Source organism: Pyxicephalus adspersus, chromosome 10 (genome assembly GCF_032062135.1).
Source record: "Pyxicephalus adspersus chromosome 10, UCB_Pads_2.0, whole genome shotgun sequence".
NCBI lineage: Eukaryota > Metazoa > Chordata > Amphibia > Anura > Pyxicephalidae > Pyxicephalus > Pyxicephalus adspersus.
The window spans coordinates 9,784,460-9,800,578 of record NC_092867.1 but is presented as its reverse complement, the minus strand read 5'-3'; the positions used below and the strand labels follow the sequence as shown (position 1 = coordinate 9,800,578).

Sequence of the window (16,119 nt, the reverse complement as noted above, 5' to 3'; positions counted from 1 at the left end):
TGTAATTAGTAGAGCACCTAAAAAATCCCAGGATATAAATGGTTTGAAATTAAAAAAAAAAAATTAGGTAAAATAGTTTTCTATTATTTATATCAACTGTGCATTAGGTAATTTTCCCAGACTTCCACAAGACTAAACAATGGCTTTGCATTTGTGTTTTTTAGAAATCTGGTCTGGCTTGTACCCAGCATTGTACAGATATGTCTAACCAATGGCAAGCCCCTTGTTTGCCTTTCACCTATAAAGTTTACTTCTTTTATTAAGCAGAACACTGTGGAAAATCAAATAGATCCCATTTTACACCTAGAAATAAATGCAAATGATGTGGCCCATTAACAATACAAGGATTGTTGTATCTGCAATCATAAACCAAGCATCAGAACATTTTATGACTGATATTTTCTTTCATTCACTTGTTCTAATTTACCCAGGAACAACATTAGAAAACAATTTCTTTTCCAGCTTTGTTTGTATGATAGCATGATTACTGTGTTAATAAAATTGTGCCATTGAAATTCCCTGTATATTTGCCATCTGTCGTTATCAAATATCATATTCTGTAAGTGCACCTGTTAGGAAAAACTGTTACGAATCCACTAGGCAGAGATAAAAAGTATGTTCACGTTCAAAGCTAATTTCTTCTAATATATAACAAAAAAAAACTGTAAGTGGAAATGATATAAGGATTTCTCAGTCAATAAAAGTACCAATGAAATTTGTTGGGATGAATAGAAGAGATGAATGAAAATACAACGTTTTTTGTAAAGAACAGCTCTGGTTTTTCTTAAAAAATGATACATACACGTTGGGAGCAGTTTACTTAAAGAATTAAGGATGTTCACGTAACATGATGAATTATCAAGGTATATTTATCAAATATGGCTTGCAAGGAATAATTCATTTAGCTTAAAGCATGTTGTGATAGTTCATTTTGAGTACCTAATCCAATGCAAAAAAATTATTGCACACGATTGGATATTCAAAGTCAGCAGAGCTTTATCTCATTTAGTAAGGTAAGTGAAAAAAATGCTTGCAAGGGAATAATTCACTCTGCAACCATTTAGTAAATCAACCTCATTGGCTAAACAAACTATTTTGTTAATATTATTTCAAAGTTAACCATTCTTCTCAATATACAGCCAGCTCCACATTGCTAAAATTGCAAACAAAAAGTTTTCCTTTCTCACAAACATGGCAGCGGTACTTATTTTACAGGAGAGGAATTGCCATTATCACATTTTTTTAATATATTTGGTTAAACCTGAACAAAAAAAAAAAATTATATATATATATATATATATATATATATATATATATCCCATTACTTTTAATTCCAAGTGATAGCAAAATTTGCAGACAGTGGCAGACTGCAGTCAGTTTGACGGAGCTTCTAACCCTTACTCAATCAAAAGAAAATTAAAAGAAAGGATGGTTTTAATGTAGCAGTGAACGCTGAGGCTTCAATTGTGCTTTCTCTTTTTAGATGTTAATTTGGCACCATAGACCAGTAGGAGTGGAAAGTAGCACCACTACAATAGGATATAAGAGTTTATTTAATTGTGGTAGATAAGTTTGTTGAGTTGCTCTGCAGATTATTTGTAGTCTATACGTTATAGCCTGAGAATGAACCTGTAGGCAAGCTATGGAAATGTCAGTATTTATTTAACATGTAATATATTACCTTCCAAACAAGTCATAAATGACCTATGTAGCTGCAAACATTGTGCAGTAATTCATTCCTAAATTTTTAGCAAAAGAACTGTAAATTGTTAGCTCAAATTTAGGGGAAAAGGCAAAGAGAACCTAATTCAAAATGTAACTAGAAGTTTCAGATCCTGGTTAAATGTATTTTATTGGTGGCCTGTCAACATTGCAACTGCTATTCAGTCTTACTCTGTATGGAATTTAGGACACAGAAAAAACTACAACCATATTCTCCTGATGTACTACTGTTACCAAACCCTGAAGAAGGGTGAAGACTGTTCTCCCAAAATGCATTACCTGTATTTTTTATTGACTCAACCAATAAACATATTTTAACCACAATCTGAAGCCTCTATGCAGATTCTACCAGAGAGGTAGCTGCCTAAGACTCCAATCTGGTCCCCAGACTGGTCTGTAACTACAGAGTAAACTATATACATCAAAAGTAAAGAAGACTCCTACTAGTCCATAACTATTTCACATCTACCAAAGAAGTCAATATTTCAATCCACTGAGCCAAATCTTCTATACACCTACCCCAAGGTGAAAAAAAAATTCCTGCATTTTTATGCATACATACATAAACCCCCACAATGTAATATATTTCAGCTTACTAGTACCTAGACATGGTGGCTAAATTTGTTTTCTTTTTGTTTCCAGTATTAAGCAGTGAAAGAACAGTAAGTGATGCAACCATACTGAAAACTTAAGTACTGGTAAAGCAGCAATATAATACATTTTTATTCTTGGGTTTAGGGAGTCTTTAATGTAAGCCTCTGTACAGTGGAAAAAGAAGCCTGCTATGTGTAAAAATGTTAAGAAAATCTCAGGGCATCAAATTATATTCACAGCAAGAAGAGATAGCTGCAGGTAATACATTAGAACCCTTCACAGCCTGTGTCACAACCTTATCATATTTCCCTTTCTTATTTTTTTTCCTGTACCAGCTGTAGAAAGAGTGGTTGAATCTGTGCATTTAAACAGTGTCAAGAGTGCCTATAATGTAATTTACAGCTTTAAAGTGTACATATTTCATGCTAAAAGGTATTTAGGCAGTTGCATCTCCCAATGCAATCCACAATCACCATTGTTGTCACCACAATTTAAGTTTATGAGAGCCATACCAATGGACTATTAAGTTGTAAAGACCAAAGCGAGAAAGGGTGAGGGAGGTGCAGGATGGTCTGGTGCTTCACTACTCAGAATCCAAAGGAATAGGTATCTTAGGCAAAGTTACATCTGAGTTTCCCCAGTCATCTTGTGCTTGCTTTCCCCAGGGACACCACTTTCTAGCCTCAGTCAGAGTAGCTCCATCCCAGACACCCTCGAAGTACAGGCACAATCAAGGTATTACGTCCTATAATTTCTATGTCATTTCTTTACTGGGCCTCCATAAACCCAGGGTACTGCAATTAGCTAGGTCATGGCACAGGCCAGGCTACACCCCAGGCCCTGGCTGGACTAGGCTTCATAGGCCCCTTTTGTTCACATACCTATGGCTGACTTCCTGACTCTGGAGATCTTCAGAAACTTATTCCCTGAAGTCCCACCCTCTCAAGCGCCGATGCAAGTGATTTGCTACAGGGACAAACATCCTTCCCTATGAGTGATCCCTATGATCTCCTCCTCTACTATATACTTAGCAATCTTTCAGGTAAAATGAGAAATCAGCCAATTAATAGGCTGGAAGCATCTCCAGACAAATTATCTCTGATGGATGGGCCACCATACAATTATTTGGTGGCTATAAAAGCTAGGGACACCCCTTTATCTAAAGGATATCTACACTATTTTATTTTAAAACCTCTGCCCAAAGAAAATAATTCTACTTCTTCAATATGCGGTTGCATTATCTGTGGCACCTACTTACTTTATTGTGCCATTGGGATGGTGATATTCTGGTACAAAAAAAAAAAAAACACTTAGGTGTACTGTTTTATAGGTAAAAATTACCTACGAGTTTTAATATTCCTAAAAAATGTAGAAATACATTTGTTTATAAAGACAACAATGCAAATAATTCAAGTAAGAGTGCTAGAAAAACAACTAGATAAGAAAAGTAATTATGTGCTGCCTGTGGGGCTCAAAAATATCTAGATAAATGCAACTTAAATGAATTATACAACATCAAAAAAAGCCTGACACCAGGGAGCTATGAATTCCTAGAATTCACTTCAAGTCAGGCTGAAAGGCAGAAAAAGGAGAGCTGGTGGCACAGCTCCTGGAATCTGCACTCTTGATGTCATAGACTGACTAGAAGATACATTTATGAAGCAGATTTTCACTGTAATTTATGCTAGTTTCAGCTTTGCATAACATACTTTATTGAAAAATTGCTTAGCATGTATTGTTTATTTTGTAATAAACGGATATTTATTAGCATGTATTGTTTATTTTGTAATAAAATAAAAGTCTACGTGTGCTTCGAGGGCTCACTGGAAGCGCACTTAAAGGAGGAAGTTCGTGAGAAGATTTTAAAAGGTGATTACGTCGACATTTTTTTTTTTTGCCTTTAGAGCGCTTCAATGTCGATAAGCCGGCGGGGGAGGGAGGCAAGGATAAAAGCGAGCAACGGCGTCATCGCTTGATTCCTCACACCTTCCTTAACTGGTTACAGGCGTTTAGTATATTAGCCAACATACTTGGGAAATGTCAGCCAGAGCTGTGTGCGGGTTTATTTTGCCACCAGGACACTATTAGGGAAGCGCACAGGCTTTACGGGGGCACTGCCTGGCTGCGGTATGACGAACAATTTCGTCAGCGAAAGGCAGTGAGACCGTCATTGCGGTGGGATCACAAAGACATCGGTCTTTGGATGAGGATAATGACAGTGGGGGGGCCCAGTGGACAACAGTTTTTTCGGGGGAGGGGGGGGCGGTGGGCCACAAGGAGTTGGATCGACGGCCGCAAAGAAGTATTGAGTGTGCTGGCTGTTCAACGAGGGCACGTGCAAATTTGGCGGGACTTGCCGTTTCCACCACGAATGTTTAGGATGTGGAGGTAACCACAGGCTTGCCAGGTGTTTTAAGCACAGGGCAAGTCCGGGGGGGGGATATTGCTGGAAAAAGGAATGACGCCAGTGATCATCGCAAGGATGCGGCCTTTTCTAAGTAAGTATCCTGACCGGGCGGCGGCTAGAATATTGGAGGAGGGTTTTGAAAATGGTTTTTGGATTCCCTGCGAATTACCTGTTGTTCCAAAGGAACCCAAAAACTTGAAGTCGGCATTGCAGCATGCAGAGGTAGTGACAGCAAAATTGGAGAAAGAAGTGGGGCTAGGACGGATGAGCGGCCCTTTTGAGATGCCGCCACTGGAAGGTTTGGCGGTTTCAGTGGCGGTTTCAGTGGGCTTGGTCCCCAAAAAGGAGCCAGGTAAGTAAGCCAGATTGATCCATCTTTTATCATTCCCGCCAGGGGGGGGTTCGGTAAATGATGGCATTGATCCAGAATTGTGCTCCGTGGCTTACACATCGCTGGATGCTGCTATTCGGTGGGTATGGTGCTATGGAAAAGGTGTATTGACGGCAAAAGCGGACATTGAGGCCACTTTTCGTTTATTGCCGGTACACCCTGAGTGTGTGCGTTTGTAAGGTTGCAAGTGGCAGGGGGAGTATTTCGTGGACAGGTGCTTGCCCATGGGTTGCTCCATTTCTTGTGCACTGTTTGAACAATTTAGCACTTTTTTGGAGTGGGTTGTTAAGTCGAGGGCGGGGGTGGAATCGGTCATCCATTATTTGGATGATTTTTTGTTGATCAGGCCCCCGGATAGTTCCGTTTTTAGGGTTTTGTTGGGGACGTTACAGCATGTGGCGGGTCGCTTTGGTGTACCTTTGGCGGTGAAAAAAAACGAAGGCCCAGGTTTAGCGATTACATTCCTGGGCGTTGAGTTGGATTACGTAGATATGGAGAGCAGGTTGCCGCAAGACAAGTTGGTAGCACTGAGGGCGGAGGTGGTCGGGGCTTGTGACAGGAAGAAGATGCGTTTGAGAGAGGTACAGTCTTTGTTGGAAAGTTGAACATAGCATGTAGGGTGGCGAGGATGGGTAGAAAATTTTGTAGACGGTTGGCAGCTGCAAAGGCCGGAGTCAAATCGATGTCACACTTTGTGCGTTTGTCCGGGGAAGTGAAGGCAGATTTGAAGGTGTGGAAAATGTTTTTAGTGTCGTTCAATGGGAAGGCTATGTGGTTGGAAGGGCCTATCACGGCGGTGGATTTGGAGTTGTACACTGATGCGGCGGGGTCTACGGGTTTTGGCGCCTATTTTCAGGGTAAGTGAAGTGTGGGGGCATGGCCTCAAGAGTGGGTGGAAGCAGAGCTGGTGAAGAATTTGGTGGTGCTGGAACTATTGCCTATTGTAGTGGCAATTGAATTGTGGGGGAAGGAGTTAGTGAACAAAAAAGTGAGATTCCATTGTGATAACCTGGGGGTAGTACAAGCCATCAACAGTCTGTCGGTATCATCAGGGCCAGCAGTGCAGCTGTTGAGGCATTTAGTCTTGAGGTGCTTGCAGCATAACATCTGTTTGCGCGCCATATTCCAGGGGTTAGAAATGTTGTGGCTGATGCGTTGTCTCGTTTCCAGTGGGACAGGTTTCACGCGCTGGCACCAGAGGAGGAGCAGCTAGGGAAGCCTTGTCCAGTGGAACTGTGGGGACTTGCATTGGTCTGATTGGTGAGATGGTACAAAGGTCAGTGAGTGAGCGCACTTGGGCTAGTATGTGGGGGTTTGGGGAGAATGGGATCAGTTATGCAGGCAGTTTGGAGAGGGGCAGACAGGAGAGAATTCAGTGCACCTATTGTTGTTTTGGCTGGCGTAGGATTTTGCTAGAGGTGTATCAGTGGCGGGGGTCAATAGGAAATTAGCGGGTATGGCATTTTGGTTTAAGTTGCGAGGGGAGAGGGACCCGACGAAGGCGTTTTTAGTAAGACAGGCTGTTAAAGGTTAAAGGAAAGGAAAGAGGTTTCTGGATACTAGGAGGCTGGTTTCCTTTGCGTTGGGGGAGTTGTTGGTGAGCATAGCAGGGGTATGCAAGGGTTCATATGAAAAATTGCTCTTTAAGGCAGCGTTTGTTTTAGCTTTTTTGGGGGCAATGAGGAGTGGGGAATTGGTTAGCCCCGTCCAGGACCGGGATGGGGGAGTAGTGTGGCAGGATGTCACGTGGTCGGATGAGGAGTTGAGTGTGTGGATCCGCAAGTCTAAGACTTACCAGTTTGGGAAAGGATTTTGAATTCAACTTTTTAGGCTGGTGGGGTCCCCTGTCTGCCCGGTTAAGGTAGTGGGGGAATTCATCAAACAGAGGCCTAGGACAGAAAGGCCTTTGTTGTTGCATGAAAACGTGACTTTTTTGTCTTGTTTTCAGTTCATAGCGGTGTTTAAAATATGTTTGGTGAGTATGGGTAAAGATCCGAAGGGTTACTCGTCCCATTCCTTTAGGATTGAGGCGGCCACGAAGGCCAGATGGGGCCTAGGGGAGAGGGTCATTCGGAGGATTGGACGGTGGGAATCGAGAAGGTTCCGGTTGTACATTCGGCCACATCTGTTGTAAGAGGGGGGTTCAACGGGGGGTTCGTTGGTGGGGTGGTGTGGGGCAGAAGAAGTTGTTGTAGGTTGGTAAAAATGTATGTTTTATTACAGGAGGGCACAACAGCTTAGTTTGAATACTGGGTCACTCCTATGTGTGGTGAGGTGCCAGAAGAGCGGAGGTACGGCCGGAGGGTTGACTGCTAGGATTGCCCAGGGTGGAGGCTACAGTGCGCTGGCTGTGTGTTCGTGGCATGCTATGGAGCAGGGTGGTGCTGGAGCTTCGAAGATTTGTGGAATTGGACCGGCGCACGGATGTGGTGGTGATACATGCGGGAGGCAATGATTTGGGGCAGCGATCCATGCGGGAACTGATCAGGGATATTAAAATTGATTATTTGAGGATCAGGTTAGAGTTCCCAGGAGTGATCATAGTTTGGTCAGATATAGTGGCCAGAACGAGTTGGAGGGGAGCAAGGTCAGTAGCAAAGGTCAATAAGGCACGGATCAAAGAAAATAAGGAGGTGGCCAGGTTTGTAGCTCGGAATGGGGGGGATAGTGGTCTGGCACAGAGAATTGGAAGAAGAAACGTGGAGGTTTCTGCGCAGTGACGGGGTGCACCTGAATGCCAAAGGTACAGATTTGTGGTTTTTGGGTCTGCAAGATGGAGTGCAGCGAGCATTTCGGGTGTGGAAGAGCGCTCATGAGGCATGAGGTATCCCACCTGAGCGCAGTGGCGGTTGGGGTTTAGGAGGGTAAGAGTCCTGGTGGTCATTTTGGTAGGGCAACCCATTGGTAGGGTGCCCATTAATGGTGTTATGGTGGGGCCCCTGAGGCGGTGCTGGGTGGCTAGGGGCCAGTGTGGTAAAAAATGGTGAATTATACTCGGTGGAGCGGACTTTACCCTTCCTAGACCTGCGGCCTGGTTGGTTAAAAAGTGGAGTTGGATATAGTGCAATAGGGCACAGTGGTTTTTGATAATGGGTTGTTGGTTTACAGACTTAGTTATAATTGGTTAAAGAAAAAATTAGGCAATTTTGAAATATTATTGTTAATAATATGCTAATGTTATGTTATGGTAATGTTATGATAATTTGTTAAATTATGGTAATGTATGTTATTTAATGTAAGTTATTTCATATGTTATTTAAGATGGTTATTTATTGTTTAATAAAATATTAAATGGTTATGGTAATTTAATTGTTTAAAATATTTTGTTAAATAAACGGCTGCTTGCCAGCCATTTTACCCCAAAACAGGTGTCAGTGCTTTTTGGAGTTTGGAGAAAAGAGGGAGGGATGGCTGGTAAGCAAGAGGGGGTGGGAGAATTGAGAAGGTGAGGATAGTGAAAGCAAGGTGCGGAAAAGGTTTGAAAAAAAAAAATGTGGTTAAGTGCGACATGGAAGTGGAGGGTTAAGTGGAAGGATTTTATGTGGAAAATGGTTAGTGCAAATTGGGGGAGGGGAAAGAAAATTGGTTTAAAGGGGTTTTGGCTGAGAGGGGGCGATGATCCGAGCTACCCGAGTCATGGTGTGACAATGAATGAGCACATCACACAAGAGCCAGTGAAACAGAAAGGCAATGTAGCTATAAGACATAACTTGTCTTACTAACATCCTATGAAGAGTTCACCAAGATCTGTGAACAGCAACACATCACTGGTTACACCCAGACAATGCAAGATTATTACAGTTGTAAATTACTTATTAGGGTTAAGCATTACTAAGAAAATGCTTGGTATGTACGCAGTATAACAAAAGGACAACTAACATCCTAAACAGATTACTAGCATTTTGAGCCTCATATGTGCTACTACTCCTTTAATAGTACCTCATAAAATGTGCAATATAAATGCCATCATTTATGTTGGCTTTACTTATTTTTTTCGGTCTTTTATAGTTGACAAAATTTATACAAGGTTATAATTCTCTTATACAACTATGCCTGTATTTTACCTGCTGAATCTGCTCCAAGTGACCTTCTGATTACAATGTATAAGACAAAAGACAGATTTATAAAGAGCATAAATCGCCTCTATTAAATCTCCAGTGAAAATTACTTTTTTTTTTTTAAACAGGATTTTCTACTTTTTTTCTATTGTTTTTTTTTTATCCTGCCTTATTGAAACCACCTTTATTTTTTTAATGGTAACATGTAACTTATTTTGTTTTCCTGACTGAAAACATTAAAAACAACTAAACTAAACAAATGTTTAGCAATTAGCAATTTTTGTGGAGATTTTTGCAATAAAATAAGAGTTGGTAAGTGACAAAACACTGCCCTCTGGTGCTTGCAACCAAATTGGTCATCTTACTAGCTTCAACATTATAAACATTATCAATAGCTAATGAAAGCAAATTAATTACACTTTTTTACAGAAAATGTGTTTTTTGTTCATAATGAATTTAAATACACAAATTACACATACAGTTTTTTTTCTTTGTTCATTTCAGGGACCCTTTAATGAGCAGAATAAAAAACAGTAGTAAGTACAGTAATACCAAAGGTACATTAGGGCTTTCAAACATGTGGTGGAAAACTATGTGGTTTCTTGCTCTCAAACTGCTGTTGCAAACGGAGGAGTGGCAGGTAAATGTTTTGCATGTGATTGCAGCTATGGTTGTGTTGCATTTTTTCTTGCACAGGTGGAAATGCAATTGCGCAGCCAAAAGTGACTTGTTGCATTTTGGAACTGCACCACAATTTACTGCAGGCTCATTAACAAATGGTTCCCAATCGGTCCCATTCCGTTGAGCCTTAAGCTGGGACTTAAACATTTTTATATAAGGGAACACTAAAAGGTTAACTCAGCATCCCCACCATCAACATACACACCTTTTCTCCATCCCACACTATATACACAAGCCTATGGACTTTCTACATAGGCTGTCACTGGTGGGCAGAGGTTATTCTGATGCTATCACATGGAGCAAGTCATATACTAATACCTGGAAAGTCCTGGCCCATTCTTTGTTCCCCGCACCTAATAGAGCAGTGGTGAAAAAAAGGAAAGGTAGGTATGTGTTGCTGGGTAATTAAAGCAAACCTGTTGCTTTGTGCAGGATGCACCAAAACACAGATTTGCTCTAAAGGACTGATTTCTTTTAAACAAGCTTTTACAACCCAGCGGTAGGGAAAATCTGCTAGCAATATAAGAAATTTTATTTATTTATTTATATGTACTATTTACCCAGTATACATTTAGTGTTTAATTTTTTAGTCTACACACAAAAAAAAAAATATGTACAAAACCACAATGCATTCCCCTGATATAAACTGTTATTGATACACAATTAGGACATGTATTATGGTCACATGGAAAGCACATAGTAAAAAAAAAAAAAAAAAACTGGAATATATTTCCCTCTTGTGGCCTTTTTTGATATAGCATTTAAAGATAAAGTTGAGCTTTTCAAACTCAAGGCTAAATTGTATTTTAGCACTTATAACTCCAGGGCTATGTTAGTCTACAACTCAAATTTGCAGAAGAGGCCATATATTTATTTTGTTTGTAAAATTGTTGTAATAAATATCCTGCTGAGCATATTAGCATTAGCTAGATTTTTTTTCCACCTGGACAGTTTAGAAAAATCTTCAGAATTAAAATTAATATTTACAGGTTTACCATCACCCAGATAATTTGTCTGAATATATTTTTGTCTCTCTGTGACCAGCATAATGTGAGTATAGATGGTCAGCAACAGATACTTCATAAGCAATGTCATTGATTACATCATAAGATGACATCATAGTACCGCATGATCAGGAACCATGCTGCTTAGGTTCTAGTGCCATCCGCTAGTTCTGCTATGTGGCATTTATTAACATATTCTCATCAAATGATATCATGCTGGGGTATGTTAATATAGGGGTTGCGGCAGAAAGGGGTTTTTTCAAACTTGCCTACCCGTCTTCTGTCATTTGAAACCACCACTACATATCTCCCATCCTATTGTGTGTGAAATTTCCCCACCTACTAGATTGTAAGCTCATCGGGGCAGGGTCCTCTCCTCCTGTATCACTGTCTGTATTAGTCTGTCATTTGCAATCCCTATTTAATGTACAGCGCTGCGTAATATGTTGGTGCTATATAAATCCTGTTTAATAATAATAATAAAAAGGGGTTAATAATAGGTGAATCTGCTGTACCATATCTGCAGCTCTTTAACCACACTGAACGCCCCATCCAACAAAGTGATTCATTCATCACTTAAAAGATGTATTGTGGTCTTTCACACATTTTTGCAGGTAAAAGAAAGTGCAAGTAAGGGTATGTCATACTCCCCTAAATTGGGTCCCTTGGTTTTTTTAGACTGAGATTTAAATCTTCCATTATTTTTGTCAAGATATGGATTGAAGCAAAGAGATCAAAGAGTAGGGCAAAAGTATCCAGCATGTCCCTCTTTCCCTGGCACAAACTCCTTCTTCCTGTAAAAACCAGTTCAGCCAATCAAAGAATATGCTGTGCATACCAAACAAATATGGTCATTTCATGACATTTAAACTGCTAGGGTATTAATGGGAATTTGACAGGACAGAAATAAAGAGTGAAATTGTCACCTTGTATTTAAAGATGCAAGTTCCAGGGCCTCTGTTTTAATCCTTCCTTTACTTGATGGCAATCATGGAACCTGTGGAATTTATATCTGATGCATCTGACTTCAGTATGAACACAATACAACGCCAATGCTTTCTCAATACCTTGCAATGAAATGTAAATATTTAGAAATGCCTGGACCTTTTCTGTGTATTTGTAATCACACCCAACATGACTCTAAAGAAAGACAATAGAGTTGTGTTGCAAATGCATGAAAAACTCACCTAAAATTTGCTTGACAAATGTCTTGTTGGAAATTAAACTGTTTGCTGCAAGCCAACTTTTATCCTCTAATCTCAAGAGCAGGTGCTTAACTGCATAAAAAACACAAGTGGATATGTTAGAAAAACTACATTCATTTCAAATGCACCAATATGTTTTCTAAATCGCCATACATTTGTAAAAACAGTTTTTTCAATGACAGGCAACTAAATGTTTTGTTAAAATAAATTTTAGCTCCTTGTTATTATTATTTGTTCCATGTGGGCATGGTTATTTGTTCAGGTGCTTTGCGTTTTCAGGTGTTCAGCAACCTCAAAGTGGCCACAAGTCTGTATCCATGTGATGGGATGAAATTTGGGGAAATTTTGCTTTGCGATCAGATGCCTTTTGTGAAATTGGAAAATGCAATGGTTAGTTTATTTGTCCTGATTTTTCCACCATTTTAGCTTTAACACTTGTATACATACCTTGGACTAGAGCAATTTTTACACTTGTGGCAAATATATATATATATATATATATATATATATATAATATATAAATATATATATATATATATATATATATATATATATATTATATATATATATATATATATATATATATATATATATATACACACACATACTTTAGGACAAACTATGTTTTCATTTGGTCATATTGTTTTGCAAACATTTTATTGTATATGTAATCTAAAAACAATGAAAACACAAAACTAAAGGCCGTTTTTTTATATTATGTCCTGTTGAACCCTTTCTCTGCCAGAAAAGTTTTTTTTTTTTTTTGCACTCAAATGGTAAGCACATTTTGAACTAACGATTATCTAGCACCTCAAAACATCAACATTTTCGGAAAGCAGAGACCCTGAAGAATGAAATAGTGGTAATTGAATTTGTTAGGTCACAGATTTGTTACTTGACTGCTCAAATGTAAATCAAACTCAAACTTTTAGTAACAAAAACATTTTAGCAATGGCAAATGTTTAAGAGGTCTACTCCCATATTTACGCAAAGCATTTCAAGTTATTATTAATAAACAGGATTTATATAGCGCCAACATATTACGCAGCGCTATACATTAAATAAGGGTTGCAAATGAGATGAATACAGACAGTGACACAGGGGGAGGTTAAACATTAATTTTAATGTATATTTGTTTGCCTTCTTGCACAAGTGAAGCCAGTTCACCTGCAGAATGTAAACCTTTTAGCGGGATGCTGCCTCAGGACAGGTAAGTAAACATTTGGGTCATGGAGGGGTTAAAAGGATTTTGTTTTGTACTGCTCAGTTTATGTATGTTATATGTTTTGATTTCCAGTGAAAAATATAAATAAAAAGGAGCATACATAATAATGAAACACATTACAACAGTTAACATTCTAATGCACACTTCAGAAACATTCAGCAACTTAATTTACTCCTGTTTTGTCAATAGTAGTTTTCTTAATCTTTAATGAACTTCATAAAATATAAAGAATTCCTAATATGTAAAATTGGACTAGTTGTGTCAAGTTAGTTTCCATAAGAGGCTCATTCCTTTCCCTGCCAAATTCCATATATAGTCACTGCACCACTCCCTGCAAGACTTTCTGGAGAACAGAAAAGGCACTGTTGAGGAAAGTACAGAATACCAAACACACTGCCAAACATGAAATCTATATTTAGAGAACAAAAATACTTTCAGATGCTTGAAAGTAGCAATGTGCAGAAAATGTAATATGGAAGTTTTCGTGCTGTTGATTTGATAGTTGAAGAGACTCTGTCATGGATAACAAAAATCATACATACCTGCATCAGCCTTTCAAAGGAAAAGAAAATGTGTCATTCTGAAAGCCAAGGATTTAGCAGAATGTGAAAGTTCCCTAGTGTGCCCATCTTATCCTGCCTTATTCATCCGTGACTGTGAAGTAAAGGGTCAAAGAGACTGCTGCAGGTGTTTTGCAATTGACAGAGTAGGGGGTAAATTCACCAATTGTGCACTTACTCTTAATTGGTGTCTGATCTTCAAAATCATCTGTTCCCTCAGTACAGATGGAGACTTGCTCCAGGTATGTTGAGGTCTTTACTGCTGAAGTCACCTATCAGACATCTTGGTAGAATGAGAAGAGAAGTAAGAATTCATACTAACTGCAGAGACTGGTACAAAAAAATTGGAGCCCAATACGTTTAAGTGCACTTACACCTAAAAACACAGAGGTTCTTTTACTTTTTTTTGCAGGGACAACCATTTCTTACCTAACCATTCTTTCCCTATGCTTTGACAGACCCAGGCCAGTGTACACATTGCTTGCATTTAGACTATCATTCAAGCAGTCTGCACATTGTAGAGAGCAATGTGTGTGCAGAAAATGAATAAAAACATTTGATTTGGGGGATCTCTCTAGAGCTGCAATTGGCTGTTCATAATTAACTGACTTGAACCACCTTGGGCAAGAAGCATGGGACTGGCTCAGATAAGCTTATACCTTAACTACCTTTTCCCTGCACCATGTAACCAGTTTCTTTGGCGATTACATGAGTGTAGTACTGTGTCAAAATCATAATTTATGGGCCTTGGCAATGAAGCTAACATGAATATGAAGCAGATGGTCCTTGGCGTTAAAGCAAACACGAATAGGAAGTCGATGCCTTGATTTTCAGTCCTGGTGTGCAGATGTTATGCTCTCTACACTGTACAATGCAGACCTTCACACACTTCTCATACATTTCTACCCTATCCCTCATAGGGATGAGCTAACAGGCAAGAGGCGTGAGACCTTTTTTTAATTCTGTTTGCTTTTTCTATTTTTTTATATATCTTTTTAATTTTACATGGTAAACTTACATTCAAGTGAAAAAGGAACATTTTACATTTGCAATTTCTTTTGTTGATATTTTTAATTTCCTATCATTGTGTCCTATATGTTTATTTTAAGAATAGCTCTGGATTTGAGTGTGTGATAATGCTGGATAATGTGTTGTGTGCAGCTCTCATTGAGCCCTTTCTGGTAATAAACCCTACTACAACTAGATGAGGCTGATGAGTACTGCTAGGTTTAACCCCTTTATCTGTGCTGAGTGTGTTGTTAGTGTCTGGTCAAAGGGAGCACTCAAGGTGGTGATGGGCACATACTAAAAGCCAATAGTAGTGGTGGCAGAGCTGGATGGGTTCAAATTGACCGGATAACCTAGTGGTTGTCAATTCCTTGCACAAAGGGACTCAATTTGCAGCACTTGACAGATAGGAACCCCACAAGAGATGAATGGATCTGATACTTGTAGTTCACTATCCCAATGCTGCTTGAATTTGTTTTGACTTTAAGGATCATGCTGCCCATATCCATAAAGCTGCACCCAGTCAGCAAGAGGAAGTTATATGTGTGCAATTCTCAACTCCTCTTGCAGTCCAGAGCTTGGATTGTACATAGGCAAGTCTGACTGAGGTTTTGATGGTGATATTTAGGTGTATATATATTAAAAATATATTTTGCAAGTCAGAAGAGGCCTGGGCGGCTGCATATGCCTCGAGACTTAGAGCAAAAAAGAATGTAAAAAAAAAAGTCTTATTTAGTAAGAAAAAAATAAATATATATGTGTTTCATCTTAAAATAATATTCCTAAAGATGTTTCAGGAATGTAGGACCTCTGTGAGGTTTTTACAGCTGTCCTCTGCTAGGCAATTCATTGTTTTTCCAAACAAAAACTGAACAACAATCAAAATTTCTAGAACAGGAATGGAATCTAGTCTTCTGAAGGCCCATGTTCTGGTGACAATTGCTTGAAAGGGAACGTGCACTTACTTTGGACACATTTCTCTAAGTTACTGTTAACTGAGATGGTAAAAACCTGAAAGTGATACCTCCTCACTCTATCCAAAATGAAAAAAAAGGTATAATTTATATATATTTTATTGTGATCCTTTCACCAAAATGGAAGGTCTTCTTATGCCGTCCAGGCCCTTGTCCCCTTCTCAAACCACCTGCTGTAAGAAGGTGAAAAACATATCCTGGTCTTTTGCATTGCTGGGTGTGGCATCTCCAAGGTAAAGTCCCGTTAAACACAAAAGTCAAGGAGACACTCCTACTCATTGTAAGTAAAT

At 39.2% G+C, this 16,119-nt stretch overlaps 1 protein-coding gene across 3 annotated transcripts in view; it reads right to left on the bottom strand.

Moving 5' to 3' along the window:
• The window catches only part of LOC140338836 (zinc finger matrin-type protein 4-like), a 289,898-nt gene extending 275,767 nt beyond the window's left edge, over positions 1–14,131 (bottom strand). For all 3 annotated transcript variants that reach the window (XM_072423151.1, XM_072423152.1, XM_072423155.1), the window contains exons 1-2: positions 14,026–14,131; positions 12,045–12,134 (exon numbers count right to left, since the gene is read on the bottom strand). The gene's annotated coding sequence lies outside the window, so the exon portion shown is untranslated. The remainder of the gene's footprint in view (positions 1–12,044; positions 12,135–14,025) is intronic.
• Between the last annotated feature and the right edge of the window lie 1,988 nt (positions 14,132–16,119).